The sequence below is a fragment of the Ambystoma mexicanum genome, chromosome 8 (genome assembly GCF_040938575.1).
Source record: "Ambystoma mexicanum isolate Mex_15411 chromosome 8, UKY_AmexF1_1, whole genome shotgun sequence".
In the NCBI taxonomy this organism is placed as follows: domain Eukaryota; kingdom Metazoa; phylum Chordata; class Amphibia; order Caudata; family Ambystomatidae; genus Ambystoma; species Ambystoma mexicanum.
Genome location: NC_090929.1, coordinates 210,678,117 through 210,695,902, shown reverse-complemented (window position 1 = coordinate 210,695,902; position 17,786 = coordinate 210,678,117).

Below are 17,786 nucleotides of genomic sequence, written 5' to 3'. Positions count from 1 at the left end.
CTACACTGTGGTCATCAGTTTTTACTCAAGTGTGAGGAGCATGGGATACTCTCATGCGGGATCCAGTCACCTACTCAGGAGGAGTTAGGTGGTGATCTGAGCCGGGGTGATTTCTCAAGACAAACAAAGCAAGGGTTAGGCAATGCAGCCATCCCTTATTTAAGGGCATTTTAATGTTTGCAATCCTTTATTTCAGTCGCCCCTTTAACCCCTCACAGACACCAGTGACCTGTGGGAGATAGACAGATGAAAACTTGTGTTTTATACCTAATAAAAGAACTATCTGTTTGAATACCTCATTTACAAAATGCAGGCCATTATCAGACTGCAGGACTTCGCACACGCCCCATCTAGGTAACACCTCATGCACAAGAAACTTTGCATGTGGCATCAGGGTGTGTGCATGGACCTGCTTTGATCCATCTGGAAAAGGGTCATACTACTACCAGCCTGTAGCTATATCCATTGCATACTTGTAGCATATCCACATAATCTATATTTAGATGCTGAAACAGACCATTGGGCCTTGGAATTGCTCCTCTCACTGTTCGCAAGGTGTGCCTGCTGTACAATTTTGGCACACAATGCAATTTACAATAAACTGTGGCACATGTTCTTTTAAATTTGGTATAAAGCAGTCTCTGTGATTGTTGCAGCAAGACTCTCTCTGGTGGTGTGCACTGGCTAGTGAAGCTTCTCCCGTGCCACCTTCAATAATGCTAGAGGCATAACTGGCTTTCCAGTGCTATGCTGTCTCCATAAAACCTCAGTAAGGGATAAAGAATACCCCTGTCTTTTCCATGGGTCCTGCTCTTCCTGTGGGGCTCGTCCTTGTAGCTCAATTAACTGTACAATGGATAACATATTAAATCCTTCCTGGATCAGCATGCATCGCTCTGATCCTTGCTTAACATCTTCTGATTCGAAATCAGAAATATTTGGGAAATATGCTGCTCTTTTTGCCTCTATATCTGCAACTTCGTTTCCACAATAAATTAGGTCCACCCCTTTAGTATGGGAGGCCCACTTCACCACAGCGATAGCCAATGGGAGCTTTAGTACTTTAATAAGCTTGCCCAATAGAGACGTATGTTGCACTGGAGTGCCATCTGTGCAGAGAAAACCCCTCCTTTTTCCAACGTGACAACCATGCATGTACAGTTGTTGTCAAGTAGGCGGAGTCAGAGGATAATGTTATTTCCTCATCTTTGAATCTCTGAAGCACGGCAATGAGCACCACTAATTCTGCAGCCTGCGCTGAACAATGTGAAGGCAATCTCGCACTTGCCACTACTTCGAATTCACCATTCTTTTTTAATTTCACTACTGCCATCCCAGTATGCCTTTCACCAGTCGTTTGGCCAATTTCTGAAGAACCATCAATAAAAAGAACTTCCTCCCCTCTAGGAGAATTTTCCCTAACATGTGGAATATCATCAAATTCAGTATACGTTGTTCAGTCGTGTACATAGTCATCCTTTTCTACTGGCTCTGCTATGAATGTCGCTGGAGTAACTATTCTACATTTAACAACCTTGACTGATTCAAAATAATCACTTTCTATCCAGACGCTCTTTGTGTAGTCAGTATTCTTTTGGGTTTCTCAAATGGTGAATAAAAAATGCTCGACAAATAAGGTTATTGAGCATCCCATTGTAATACTGGTAGCTTTTTCAATTGCAAAGGCGGCAGCTGCTAATGCGTGTTTGCAAGGATAATGTCCTTTCATTACTGGGTCTAAACCCCACTATGATAGGCTAATGGTTTGTTGTTTCCATGTCCTAATGTCTTCTTCTGTGTGAGTACTGCTGTCATCACTTCTCCATGTGAATGTGAGAATAAGTAAAACTCTTCACTATAGTCTAGTATTCCAAACACAAGGGCTTTGCAAATCGCTGTTTTTAATTCTTTGCACCCTTCAGTCATGTCGTCTCCCCATACTATCTTAATGTTATCTATCTGTGCTTCCTTGAGTCCTTTTAAAAGTGGTCGAATATATGTACTGTAATCAAAAACCCAGGTACTACAATTATTACATAGGCCTAGAAACTGCTGCATATCCCTTACTGTCTCCGGTTTTGGAGTTCTCATGATTGCTTCTGCTCTTTCAGGTGTCACTTTTCTCCCTTCTTGAAAGATAAGCTGTCCTACATACAGGGCCTCTTCCTGACAATATTGTAGTTTTTCTTTGTCTGCCTTCTATCCCTTTTCTGCTAATATTGTCATTAGCCCATCTGAGTCCTCTCTACAGCTTCCCTCTGTCTCACTGCACACCAAGATTTCATCCACATACTGAGTTACCGTGATCTCCAGTTGCACATTGCCCAAGTCCATCTGAAGGACTCTATTAAAAATTGATGGGGACTCACAGTACCCCTGAGGAAGACGAGTGTGTTTTAGTCGCTGATTTCTATACGAAAAGGAAGTCAAATCTTGTGAGTCTTCATGAACGGGAATTGAAAAGAAGGTATTCTTTAAATCTATGACGGTAAAATATTTTGCTTAAGTTAGGATGTTACATAATATTGTAGCAGGATTCAGGACCAAAGGAAACAGTGTTTCAACAATATTGTTTAGGAGGAAAAGACCCTAAATAAATCTCCATGACCCACCAGTTGATTTCTTCACTGGGTACACACCCGTGTTATATGGGGATTCTGGTGGCACTGATGTTCCCTGCTTTATTAAAGTGGAAATAGTTTCGAATATGTCTTCATCTGCTTCTCTAGACAAAGAATATTGTTTTGCATGTGGCAGAATTGCACCTAGTTTAAGCTTGATCTTTACTGCACCTGTTCCACTCAATAGACCCACATCATATAGGCTATTAGTCCACAAGATGCTTGGAACCTTCTCAAAGTCTTCCTGGAAAAATGACGGTTTCTTTTTTACCAACACTATTCTCTGTGGTATTTCTCTGTTCTCAATTTTCATCCAATAAGTAAGACTTATGAAAAATACTAATTCATCATCTAAATATTCATCTCTAAACAAGTCTTCGCCTGTGAAATCTGTCAATCTGTATCCTTCCTTAAGAGCTATCATCGCTCTCCATGTTCTTCCCTCGCCATCTGTCCCATGAACAACTGCAATTTTTTGATTTACCACTGCTGCTTCTAACTCTATGGGAATGACCTACCCTTCTTCATTATCTCTAGGTATCTCTGGTCTAAACAAGAACTCATCAGGTATTCTCAATATTTTCTCTGTCCGTGCAGGAAGTCATGTCAACAAAATATTTACTCCATATAAAAATATTTCTGATTCTAAAGGAACCCCTCTTAATGCCTTCTGACCTGTAAAGGCTAACATAAATTCTCTCACATTCATGTAATGTATCCCTGGAGCCGAACACACTATTCCTTTGTCAGTAATGGATATCATCATGTTACGTTATGCCATCAAGTCATGTCCTAGTATGTTAATTGGTGTCTGCTGAGAGTATAGTAGTGGCATGGACACATCATGTTCACCGATAGAAAGTGGTAATTTGTCAGTAAAAGGAACCAAACTTGCGGACCCAGAGAATCCCTGCACATTCATGGCAATGCCAGACATTGGGTATTTTCCTTCTCGAACACAGTAACGAGTTGCTCCCATGTCCACAAGGATTGAAAATGTCTTGCCTCCTGTTGTCACCCTGACCCTCGGTTCCTCTTGTGGGTCTGATGTCAAAGATAGTATTGAACAGATCAGGTTGCCCAGTGGCCTTTCCTATTGTGAATATAAATTCATCCCTGTACCTGTGAAAGGATTCCCTCACACTCCCTATCCTTTTGTGTCTGCATGTGTGCTTGCTGCGGTTGTCCTTGTGGCAACTGCATTTGCTGTGGGACCTGCTGTGCTTGCTGTATTTGTGGCGTGATTGTCTTTTACTGTGTGTGATTGTGGGCATAATATTCCTGTGGTTCTGTATTGTACTGCAGAATATAGCCCATCCCCCCGCTTGGAGCTTGCCAGTTCTGTTGCAAGCCTCTTCCTCTTCCTCTACATGTTTCAGCTATATGTCCCATTCTCCCACAATTCCAACATTGCTGTGGCTGTCCCCCATTAAATCCTCCTCCCACTTGAGGGTTTTGAAATCTTCCTCGTCCTCTAGGTGCATTCCCTCAACCTCTTGGCCAACAATTATACCCAGTCTGATCCATTGGGTGCACTGCATTGCTTTGCTGCAGTGACTGTGCTTCGTGTGTGGTCATGCCTTCACCAGTCGTCAATACTGCTCCTTCTATAGTGAATTTTGACAATTTTCTCTGAACTAACTTCGCTTCCTACTGCTTTCTGTTCTCAGCTTTCTTCTTATTTTTCTTTTGTAACAATCGACAATGGTATACAATAGTCAACTATATTTCTGCCCATGGCTTCGCTTCCACCCATACCTGTTTCTTCATCTGCCATTGCACTGGTTCATGTAGTCCCCGACATAAAATATGATGAAATAATGCCACTGTTTTATCCCACGCTTCTCTCGTCCCGAGACACCATCACTCTTGAATCTCTTGAATAAAGGCAACAGGATCTTTGTCCTCTCCCATTTTCCTAGGCATAATCATACCTGTGTCTGATGTGTCATGATACCGTAATGTAAGCACCCCCCCCTTTGTTTGCTCTGCAATTATTAAATGGCGCTCCATCATGTATCATATTCTGTGCAGTTACACTCGCACACCCTGCTCGTCTCCAAATGTCATCAGTTCTCTCCCCTAGGATGGCTGCCAACAGGCCTTTTATGTCATCCACTGCAAACGTCATTCCCACTGCCATTCTCTCTAGCTCATAAATCCTTCTTTCTGCACCTGCAGTCAAATTAGGTAATTTACATTTTAGATTTTCCTTGTCCAACTGTGGCCATGGAATATATTGTGGTCGTCCGCCCCCTTTCTCTAATAACTGGAATAGTGTAAATCCTTGTCCAAAATCATATCCCCCTACGCTTTGAGTCTTCCAGGTGGGGCTAGTCTCGCCCGTTCATCTTCTTTCTTGCAGTGACCTTAGTCTGCTTACATAAGGCATTGACACATCCCCTACACTGCACGATCATGCTGGCAATCGTTCAGAATATGGTGTTGGCTCTGGCGTTTTCTCTTTAGGGTGTTCTAAATCTGACCATTTCAACCCTCTGTATATGTTCGGGTCTATCGAAAAGACGCATGCGCCTTCTCTTCACGCTTTCTCATTCTCCTCAATTTCTTCATCTGACATCATTATACCCCAACTGGTATGATTATTATCCTCTAACCTCATCGTCAATATCTAGTCTACTTAGGAACAGCGTTCTATGCTCATCCATCAACGTATCATCTCTAATTCCTGTTTCCTTTGGCTGAGATCCGGCGATGCTCCCCATAGCCTAATAGCCGTCTTTCTCTCTCATCTGTCTATATAAATCCCCAATCCTTTTCCCTATACTTTCTGCCTCATGCACATCATCCCATGTCTGTATTCTCTGTATCCCTTGCAGCTCCCTGTAGGCTGTTGTGATCCTCTCTCTTCCTCCCATCCCTCTTGTGCTTCGATGGGTATCATGCTTTTGATAATAATACGATCTATTTCATAATCTCTTGGTCCCCTACTCTTTCCTTCTTCCCTTCTCCTCATCTTCCTCTCACCTTCTTTGCAAGCTACGTTCTTTCAATCTTTGGGCTTCTATTTCTTCATGTTTCTTCTCTTTCTCTTTTTTCTGTTCTTGATGCCTCCTCCGTTCTTCCTTTGTTTCCTTTCCTTTTCTTTATCTTCCTTGTGTGCCCTTTCTTGTGTCTTTTCCTTCTTTTCTCTTTCCTCCCTTTCCTCTTTTCTTAAACATCGTCAATGCCCTTGCTGTCTAACTTCAATAATATCTGTCCTCCCATCAACTAGTTTTGTACTATTGTCATTCCACTTGCTTTGTCTTTCTCTCTTTTTTGTCTTCTGGTTTCCTCCTCTATTTCTATCTGCCTATCCTCTTTCTCCTCACGCTCTTTATGTTCGTCACGTGTAGACATATATTTATAGTCCTTATTATTACTTTCTTCCATACTGTCTTTGCTATTATAAGTGGGCGGTGCATATGTTGAATTTACATATCCCAATGTTGCTTTTAATTCCTTCACAGGATAAATCCCCTGTTTATCTTCTATCATCCTTAACAGGAGAAAGAGGAGCTGAGACCATTGCGTCCTCCTCTTTACGCTGATTAAGCATCCACTCCTTCTCTCGTGGGTCTTCTTTCTCACTCCGATACAACTTCCAGAGTTCTAAAACATCTAACATTTTCTTTAGCTTCTTCCCCATGTATGTCGCATGCAAGTATGTCATCATGTGTCGCAACAATGCCTTTGATAATAATGAACCTTCCTGAGGCCATGGCATAAGTGTTTTATTAGTCGTGCCCTTCACCCACTCAGCGCGGTGCTTCCTGATTTTAGGTGTGTGTCTTGGTAATGTTCTGCATAGATGTAAAAGGGGAGTATCCCCCATAATGACAAGTCGCTTTTAAATGTCAATACTTACCAGGGTTTTTTGTTTATTTATTTAATTAATTATTCATACTTCAACAATTACTTTGGCCAGCACTATCAATTGCCACCCATCTCCAACAACCCAATTTCTCCACAACAATTTCCAAACCTATATAACAATATCAAATTTCATCTCTTTGTTTATAGTTTTTGTCAATTCGTATTATCCTGTTATTATTTTGATATTTTTAAGAATATCTTTTATCTTATTATTATTTTTCCAAATATTATCCCTCCTAGGTTTGATTGGCACCAATTGCTTACTTTTCTAGGGCCTGATAATTTGTCGACTTTTATTACTATCGTTCTTATAATTTGTAACCTTTCAATTTATGTCAACACCCTTCATACAAAAACACATAATTATATTTTTCACACTGATATTTTTCAAATCCCCCAAAACACATGTGCACATTTTTTCTATGATTGTCTTGTTTTATCTTCTTGATGGACATATCTAATCTCTATTTTACTCCATTTAGGAGTGTGTGGCGCACCCTTCCTTGGCTGCAGCCACAGGAATCCCTTAAATAATACTCCGCTCTGGAATGTGATGTGAACCCTTCTTCCTCCTTGAGGAAAGGTTTCGAGGTATCTCCTTTTCCCTAACAAATCCTGTTACGTTCTCCCCCTATATATATGCAATCTGGCCCCTACCCTTTTATTTGCCACTTTCAATGTTTCGACTTACATCCGTTATTCAGCTTGAGGCCTTCGGAATCGACTCTTCCCCAATCGACCAGTTCACTTTCAGTCCACAAGGCGCCTCCAGGGACCAGACAGGAACAGGGACACCTGCCAACCGCCTCAGATAACACATGTTTGTAGCGCTGCTCCTCACAGGAAACTATGCGGTATTCCTGCCAATGATGGAAGAAGTCGAGAATCTGAGGGTCTGAATCGAGTACCATCTGCACCGCTACCAAACTGTGCAGTAGCACGTTTTGGGCGTATCTATGCGCAGATTGGGATTACCATAATAAACAGTCTTGGACCCAAATGACCGGACAGGGTCAAAGAATAAGGCAAAATACTACTTTATTATCAAGTTGATAAAGTAGGGCAATCTGGCGAACAATGGTTTGTAGTACACACGCTCACACTGATAGTTTGGTTACACAAAGGCTTTAAACCTCAAAGTGCATCAGCTATGATGTCATCCTACACAGCAAATAATAAAACCTATCGGGTTTGGGGATTGGTTAGGGGAATATATCTACTTATAAAGTCTATAAGTGTTAGTTACTTCATTGGCTGCTCTTCCTTTGTTAGCAATCCTCGAACTTCCCTCTAACTACATACAATACAGATTATAACACTATAACAGTATCGGATTGGCTCCTGCAACATTGTATGCTCATCGTTGCATAGGCCCTCATGTTAGGTTGGACCACAGATCACTGAAAAGCTTTCCTCTTTAAGATCTTTATTCAGTAACCCTTCATAAGAACACATTTATTTCCTCATTACAATATGAGGAGTCAGCGTTGTTCTTTTCTCAATAGTGTGCTGCGGGAGCCGAGTCCGCACTGCTTCGCGCTCTGATCGCTCACTCGGGCGCTGCAGCTTTGTGCCGTTTCACCGCGCCCTTGCACTTCCGCCGTGACATAGGAAACGTCCTCCTGGGGTGGATTGTTCTTTATGGCGCTCTTATGGCAATAAGTATGAACATTGTATCACTTCATCATTTTATTCAAAGCAAAAACGTGACCGTCAAATCTGGGTGCATGCAGTTCATCACATTGTTCATGGCAAGAGTACATCAAAACGTTGCATAGCTACACATTGGTATTAATGCGGCCTTATATCTGTCAATAAGCATCAAGCACTCATTTCAAGTCACTCCTCTTGTACCCTGTGCAATGTGACTCTTCATTTATAACTATGAACAGTGTTATCCAAATTGTTTCCTCTATGACTTGAGAACTTGGAGGGATCCCCAGGTGACTTTCATCCTCACAGTTAAAGCAGAAGGCTCTCCTGGTGGTAATAGGGCCTTTGCAAATTGATCGCCCAAACTTTAATTCAAACATTGATTACAGATAGCTCATTGCAGGGATCGTTGCGGGGCCTCTGTGAACTTTCCCCTTTCCTGCCCGATGCATATTAGCAGATTTTTCCAGTTTGCCATCATGCATTCCCCTACATTACTCTTAAGGTTAGCCAGTTCTTGCAAAACGGTCTTCGTGACCCCATCCATCCCATGATGGTCTCATGGTGATAACTCCCATGGCCTGAAAATCTTTCTTTGTCATCTCCATTCAGTTCTCCATTGTTTCCAGCTGGTATTCCAACTCTGTAATCAACTACTCCACTCTATCAATTTTCTTTCTTTATCCAATGCTTGTAAGGGATTTTCTGAAAAGATTAGATTGTGGCTTACCAAAGGTCCTTGCAGGTTTGCCATGACACTCTACAGGCACCAGTGCATGGCATCTACGATCAAATTATGGGCCTCATTACGAGAATGGAGGTAATGAAAAAAGGAAGGCGGAATGGCAATACCGGCATCGTTAACAGGTCCGGGGCATTACGACCCGACAACCCGCCAATACAGCCACAGCCATTCTGTGCCCCCTCATACCGGCATGGGCGCGTACACGCGCCCCTTCAAGGAGTAAATACCTGGATGCCGGTAATAGGAGGACATCACAACCCACGCGTGCATGCAATAACCGGCATCCCGAAGGCAGTAATTAGGTCCTGCACAATCAGGGCCGTCACGAGGGGGGTGCAGGGGGGGCAAACTGCCCCGGGCCTCGCGCTTGCTGAGGGCCTCGCGGCCCCCTCCTAAGTGGAAGGCAGCACAGTCTCCCGTGTCCTTTATTCACACGGGGGACTGTGCTGCCCCTGCAATGATTTTGCTGTTTCTTGTGAAGCCGTTTGGCTCCGCAACAAACAGCAAAATAATGGGAGACAGCAGGGCTCAGAAGTGAGCTCTGCTGCCTCCCGTCATTCAGCTGAAAACGTGGACATGCTGAATGACAAGAGAGGACTCCTCTCCTGTCAGTCAGTGTGTTCACGTTGCTCAGCGTGACCACACTGACTGACAGGAGAGGAGTTCTCTCTTGTCAGTCAGTGTGTTCAGGTTGTCAGTGTGACCACGCTGACTGATGGGAGAGGAGTTCTCTCTCGTCAGTCAGTGTGTTCACGTTGCTCAGCATGACCATGCTGACTGACAGGAGAGGTGTTCTCTCTCTTGTCAGTCAGTGTGTTCATGTTGTCAGTGTGACCACGCTGACTGATGAGAGAGGAGTTCTCTCTTGTCAGTCAGTGTGTTCATGTTGTCAGTGTGACCACACTGACTGATGGGAGAGGAGTTCTCTCTTGTCAGTCAGTGTGTTCATGTTGTCAGTGTGACCACACTGACTGATGGGAGAGGACTCCTCTCCTGTCAGTCAGTGTGTTCATGGCAGCGTGATCATGCTGACTGACAGGAGAGGAGTTCTCTCTTGTCAGTCAGTGTGTTCACGTTGCTCAGCATGACCACGCTGACTGACAGGAGAGGAGTTCTCTCTTGTCAGTCAGTGTGTTCATGTTGTCAGTGTGACCACACTGACTGATGAGTTAGGAGTTCTCTATCGTCAGTCAGTGTGTTCACGTTGCTCAGCATGACCATGCTGACTGACAGGAGAGGAGTTCTCTCTTGTCAGTCAGTGTGTTCATGTTATCAGTGTGACCACGCTGACTGATGGGAGAGGAGTTCTCTCTTGTCAGTCAGTCTGTTCACGTTGCTCAGCATAACCACGCTGACTGACAGGAGAGGAAACCTCTCCTGTCAGTCAGTGTGTTCATGTTGTCAGTGTGACCACGCTGATTGATGGGAGAGGAGTTCTCTCTTGTCAGTCAGTGTGTTCACGTTGCTCAGCGTGACCACGCTGACGGATTGGAGAGGAGTTCTCTCTTGTCAGTCAGTCTGTTCACGTTGCTCAGCATAACCACGCTGACTGACAGGAGAGGAAACCTCTCCTGTCAGTCAGTGTGTTCATGTTGTCAGTGTGACCACGCTGATTGATGGGAGAGGAGTTCTCTTTTGTCAGTCAGTGTGTTCACGTTGCTCAGCGTGACCACGCTGACGGATTGGAGAGGAGTTCTCTCTTGTCAGTCAGTGTGTTCACGTTGCTCAACATGACCACGCTGACTGACAGGAGAGGAGTTCTCTCTTGTCAGTCAGTGTGTTCATGTTGTCAGTGTGCCCACGCTGACTGATGGGAGAGGAGTTCTCTCTTGTAGGTCAGTGTGTTCATGTTGTCAGTGTGACCACACTGACTGATGGGAGAGGACTCCTCTCCTGTCAGTCAGTGTGTTCATGTTAGCATGATCATGCTGACTGATTGGAGAGGAGTTCTCTCTTGTCAGTCAGTATGTTCACGTTGCTCAGCATGGCCACGCTGACTGACAGGAGAGGAGTTCTCCTGTCACTCAGTGTGTTCATGTTGATTAGAGAGGACTCCTCGCTTGTCAATCAGTGTGTTCACGTTGCTCAGCGAGACCACGCTGACTGATGGGAGAGGAGTTCTCTCTTGTCTGTCAGTGGGTTCACGTTGCTCAGCGTGACCACTCTGCCTGATGGGAGAGGAGTTCTCTCTTGTCAGTCAGTGTGTTCACATTGCTCAGCGTGACCACGCTGACTGATGGGAGAGGAGTTCTCTCTTGTCAGGCAGCATGTCTACGTGTCGGCTGCATGGATGCTTTTTAAGGGTGCATGGAGGTAAGGTAAGTGTTTTCTATTTTAAATTAAAAGTGTATATGTGTATTTAAATTAAATTAGTATGTATATGTGTATGTATGAATGCATGCGTGCATGTTGATGTTTGTGTCAATGCTGTGTTTGGTTTTATTTATACATGCATGTATGGAGTTGTGTAACTGGTGGTTGAATGCATGGGTGAAAGTGTTTTTTGTGAGTGTGTGTTCAGCACGACCCCTAAATGTAGCCGCCCTGGGGGCCACTTCATTAAGGGGTGGGTTCATGGTAACAGAGGTGCACCTAGGCTAAAATGTCAGGGGGCAAAGGGGACTAATACTTCAAATGTTGGGAGATGTGCTAACGTCAGTAGCTGTGAGGAAGGGGCAAACTTCCTTGTGTGGGGGCACCTAAAATCTTTCCACTTTTCAAATGAGACTATTCTGGTGAAGCTTCAATGTTACAAGCAGCTACCTCTTGCCTTCATTTCTGAAACATCACACTTAAGGACTGCTGTGAGAATGAGATGTCTCATGTCACCACTTCCCTTCTAATCACTCCCCTAGCATGCAAGTGCTAACCCCACATCACGATTTCAATTACCTAAAAATGTATGGATAGGAATGCAGGTGCTAACAGTGAAGTGACTTCTCATGGCCATGCTAATCCCTATGGCAATTCTCACCCAGTTCCTGCCCTCCCCACCCAAAACACCTCCTCACTGGAACACTGAGCTAGTTTTAAACATGCCTTGCCATCAAACCTAGCCCTCAATGTGCCTGCAAGTGTTCCTCAAAGGAGTCCTCTGAGAGTTCATGACTTCATTGGAGTTGTAAACACGTAACTGGTGTAATAAAAATGTCTTAATCAGGTCTGCCTTTAGCCACTCAATTTAAAAACACCCTGCATGTCTTTCGCTGAAATTCTTTTAAAAATAAGCATTGGCGATGCCAACAGTTTTGGCTTGTGTATAAGTATTAGGCATTTACGAGGCACTGCTATTTGCTGCTCAGGTACTCAAACCATTTTGCACTGGCACTATCAATGGCCAGCTAATACCAATACAGAAGTGCCTTTCCCATGCCTACACGAATGCCCAAACTGTTACCATTGCCAGTGCTCTTTTTGCTTTACCCTTGATGCACAGGACTATGCATCAAGGTTAAAGCAAACATACTACCTGGCTAAATTGGCCCACTTTGAATGTAGGCCAATCTAGCCAGTAATAACACTTATGGTACACAGTCAGCCTGGATATACTTTCTGTGGCATGGCATTTTTACTGGTTGGGAATCCGTATATGGTAATAATGGCAAATATTGATGCAGCCTGCATCAACATAATTAGAACAGCCAGCATGAATATATGTTTATACTAGCATATCTCGCGTGGAAAGGCGGCATGAAATATATTGGAAAATGTTCCTATGCACAATTTGTGATTTGCAACTATTGGGAATTTCCATGTACTTCCATACAAAACCAATTGCAAACTGCGTGGATTTCTACCCAATTTTGCAAAGAAAGTGCTGTAAAATGCATACTTTTAACCCAATGTTTCAAACATTTCTTTGGAGTGAGAACCCCCCCCCACCCCAAGCCACCCTTGTTTGGTTTGGGCTCCCTCACTGTGCTCTGTTGATCTTGACTAATTGGAACAAACATTTAAGTCTCTTAAGTTCAGAAATGTACCAGCCTCCACTGTACATCATTTGTCACTGTGTATGATGTGCTCCTTAATGATATGATATGGCATTTATAACGTGCCTGTACGCAAGTGTTTCTAGGCGCGACAAGGCAAGGAGGGAGAAACAAAAGAGTAGGACAAAACACAGATCTTACTAGGCCTTGTGTCATTCAGATCGTGCAAGAGCATGGAATGGGGGAGGGAAGAAGTGCCGAGGGTGGGGTAGGATGCAGAAGTGCAGGAACAAAGGAGAAACAAGAATGCAGCCAACTGGTGGCAAGTGTGAGTACTCATAACTTCAGCCAACGGGTGGAGAATAAGAGCCAGAGCAGGGACTGTAGGGTTACAGATACAGACCACAAGTGCAGGGGAGCCAAGAGGCAGTGCGGGATTGCAACAGGACAGGCAGGGACCTGGGCCCAAATTCAGAGCTTGACCAGGTGACCAGTGCATGGATCAGGGAGGTGATCAGCAACGGAGAGGAAGAGGGAAGGCAGAAGCAAAGAGACAAGTCTTGAGATGGTTCTCCTCAAGTTTCAGCGAGGCAGGGAGCTGTTTCCAGAGGGAGGCCCCAGCCGAAGAAAGAGATCTGCCCTCAACTCTTTGCTTGGAAAAGTGATTGACCCTCAGAATTGGAGGTGGCGCAGTGGAGAGCTCAAGCCATCTTATATATATTTATTCATATAATAAAAAAGTTAGTCTGGCATGAACCTTTCTTCAGTAGAGAAAGTAGTAATAAACCATATTTGGGATCCTGCACACAAACTCAAGGGTAGATTTCTCAAGTCTCCTGTGTGCGGATATGCCGCCGCTGGCCGAGTGCAAAAAATTGTAAGGGGGCCTCACCAAATGTTTTGCCCCGGGCCTCACCACATCTTCTGACAGCCCTGTGCACAATGGCGGCACTGCAGGCATCGCGGACCACCCATAAACAGCAATCTGCAATCAAGCAAACTGCCACAGGTGCAATCACCACAGGTGGAGTCAATGGAGCCTGTTCCAGCATAAAAGGAGTACACCCACACATCACACCCCTTCCTACACCAAAATGATACCACTTGCTGTTGCAATCATGGGGCTGGAGGACATGCCTATACTGCTACAACTACAGCAACAACAGTAATTACAACAACAACTTCAGCAGCAACAACAGGAAGCACAGAGGAGACGTAGGAGGAGAAGGAGGGTGAGACAGGCCCAGCAATTACCACCAGTGCAGCCAGTAGTACCTTGTAGGCAGCCACCAATCCCTCGCATCAGACCCAGTCCATTCAATCTAACCCCTGAGCAGATCCACACCCTGTACCGGTTGGACCCGAACACCATCACCACCATAGTGGACATGATACACAACAACATCGTCAGCCTCATAGAAATACACACTGCCATCCCCCTGCTACTAAAGGTGGTGTCTGTGCTCCACTTCCTGGCCACAGGCACCTACCAGCACACAGTGGGCCAGCTGCATGGCATTTCACAACCACTATTTTCACGCATACGGACTAAGTGCTGATGCCCTCCTGAAGCACGCTAGCACCCACATATCCCTACCACCGACTGCCCAGGAGTTAGCCGACACCAAATGAGGCTTCCATGCACTGGCAGGCATGCCCAATTGTGTTTGTGCCCTCCACTGCACCCATGTAGAATTGGTAGTCCCTCATGCCGTAGAGGCGGTGTACCGCAATCACAAGCAATACCACTCCATCATTGTGCAGATGGTACGTGACTCCAGCAAGATCATCACACATTGCTGCGCCCGATATCCCGGATCGACACATGATGCCATGGTGCTGTGTAACTCCACGCTACCCCATCACATCAAGCGACTTGCTGGACCACGTGCCTGGCTGCTTGGTGAGTTGCCTGACTGGCCCATGGCAGTGCATCGGGGTAGTGATGCGTTGGGATGCATACTCCACCTGGGTGGGAATGGGGGGATGCATACTACACCTGGGTGGGAATGGGGGGGATGCATACTCCACCTGGGTGGGAATGGGGGGTTGCATACTCTACCTGGGTGGGAATGGGGGGTGCATACTTGACCTGGGTGGGAATGGGGAGGTGCATACTCCACCTGGGTGGGAATGGGGGGATGCATACTGCACCTGGGTGGGAATGCACGGTGAGAGGAGAATGCACGCAGAGCTAAACACTCCTGACCTGAACCTCGCAACCCCAACATAACACATCACTGGCACATTACTGGACCATGTAAGACGCACAACCTGGCCACCATGGGTATGTCTAGCAATGCATAACTAAACATGATTGCAACTGTGCCAATGTGGCAAGTGTGGCCATGCACTGTTCAGTATACACAGCAAAAATGGGAGGCAAAACATTGTCCTGCAACCACAGTACATCCGCATCAGCATGCAAGAATTCACCCTGCATCATCTGTACAACGCCATCCAGACTACCACACCATATTGCAGTATAGAATACATCTAAATAATATTTGTGCATGCGTACAGGGACATTTGCATGTCGACAGCAAATAGCTGCGGCCATGACTGTGAATCCTGAAAGTGGCAGCTCAGAGTGACACACACCTATTTGTATTCGCTTGCAGGTGATGGAGGATATCCCTTGAAGCCGTGGCTACTTACCCCTGTCAGGAACCCGCAGAACAGCCATGAAGAGGAGTACAATCGGGTACATACCCGTAACCGTGTTGTGATTGAGCAGACCTTTGGCCTGTTGAAGGTGCGGTTCCGCTGCTTAAGCAGATCTGGTGGAGCAGTCCTTTATAGGCCTGAGAAGGTGGCAAAGATCACCATGGCCTGTGTCATGCTGCACAACATGTGCATCCGGATAAATGTACCACTGCCACCTGACATTGACATGCATGCACCGGGTGAGGATGATGAGGATGGAGACGGAGGATAAGCAGCATCCCTGCCAGTACGTGATGCACAGGATGGGCGTGCAGTACGCCAATCACTGATTGACGAATACTTCTGAACCACTGTGACGTTGATAGATTTGTGTCAGTGACACATTGTACACTGGGTCCATGTGGACATGCACATAGGGAATGTGGGGAGTTGGGCACTGTGCACCGTCATACATTAAATGGATACACACGAAATGAACAATGTCCAGGCATTGAATGATTTTTCACACAACGGGTGTATTGATACCAACTGCAGAAATGTGCAACCCCCTCTAACCCCCCCTAACTCCCCAGTGAACTCCCAAAACCCCCCAGTGAACTCCCAAAAACCCCCAGTGAACTCACAAAACCCCCAATGAACTCCCCCTAATACACCCATTCACCGCCAACATCATCTGACCCACTCCCATAGTTCTCCCACACTATTTCCTGGACTTCTTGATGTCCGGGGGCAACATTTCAGTGCGCCTCGCACTCCGTCTTGTTAGACGCACAGGGCTGGAGGGTGCAGAGGAAGTGGGGGCAGAGGAAGCAGGTGTGGTGGATGGGGTTAAAGCCGTGGTGATTTGCATGGCTTGTGCGGGTTGTGGCTGCTGCATGTGCAGCAGGATGGAGGTGAGGACCTGTGTGATGGCCCCCAGACTGTCTCTCATCAACAATGCCGAGGCATTGACGGCGGCTGTGTTTGCCGCTGTGGTCGCTGCTATGGTGGCTGTGGTCCCCGCTATGGCCTGGGCTATCTCACGCCTCGTGTCCTCCCCATCCGCGACATATTGTCGGAGCAGGTCCAACATAGAGTCCTGTCTGGCCTCCACCCTAGCTAGCCGTGCCTCAAGGGTGTTGGTGGGAGCAGCAGTGGTCGAGGGTGCTGTGACCGGGCCTGCATTGGCAGTGCTGTCCTCGTGGATGCTGCTGTGGTCAGAATCGTGCAGCGAGGGATCCGCACTGCTGCAGGTGGGTGAGGGCTGAGTGTGGGGTTGGGGGGTGGACATGAGGCTTGGGGAGTGTGGACATGCCACATTGGTCAGTCCATCCTGGTCCACATACTCCTCCACTGCTGTATCAGTGTTGCTCAGTGGGTAAACGGACTCGACTTCCACTGATATAGCCAGCTCAGTGTCCACGGTGTTAGGCGCCCTGGGTGTTGGTGTGGGCTGCGAGGCTGCCCCGGAGGTGGTGTTGTCGGTGGCCGTTGTCTTTGGCCGGGACGTGGATGCCCTTGTGGTAGGATCCTTGATGGCATCTTCTCCATCGGTGCCTGGGGGGGTAGAAGAGATGCAGGACATCAGTGATGCTGTTACATGCTAGATGCATCATGTGGTGCTGTGGAGTATTTCATTTATCATGCATTCATATCTTACAGGTGTGTCACACAGGGTAGCATGAAGGGGGCATTTTGGTGTTTGCTGCATGGCAGGTGGCATGCCGTTGTATTGGGGTTTGTGTGATGTATTACATGGGCACGGTCCGTGTGTGTTGGCTGTGTGTTGGTAATGGGATTGGCACTCAGCATGCATTTCAGTGTGGCAGGGTTTGGCCCTCCATCTGGACAAGGATATGTTCATGTGTGTGTTGGGACATGCATTGCCTTGCCTAGACTCTCTTCCACATCACTTGTGCTACGTCATGGTTTCCCCTACAGGGATCTGCAGGGTCACTCACCTCCATCTACAGATGTTGCGGCACCTGTCCCCATCTCCCCAAATCCCTCGATGGACTCCATCTGAATAAACGTGCTTGCCGTCTCCTCCCAGAGTGACAGTTTGGCAGCTGAGTGGGGACCCCCGCCTGTAGCCATGGCCTCCCTCCTGTTGCTGGCCAGGATATTCCGAACCCTGAGGCGGAGGTCATCCCACCTCTTTTTGCAGTCCTTCACTGTCCGTGGGGTGGTGCCGACTGCCGAGACCTTGCGGGCTACCTCCTCCCAGATCTCCTTTTTGCGCTGCTGCACCTCCCTCTTCAGGTTCTGCAGGTTGATCTTGTCTGCATGTGCGGAAAGGGTGTCTGCCAGCATATT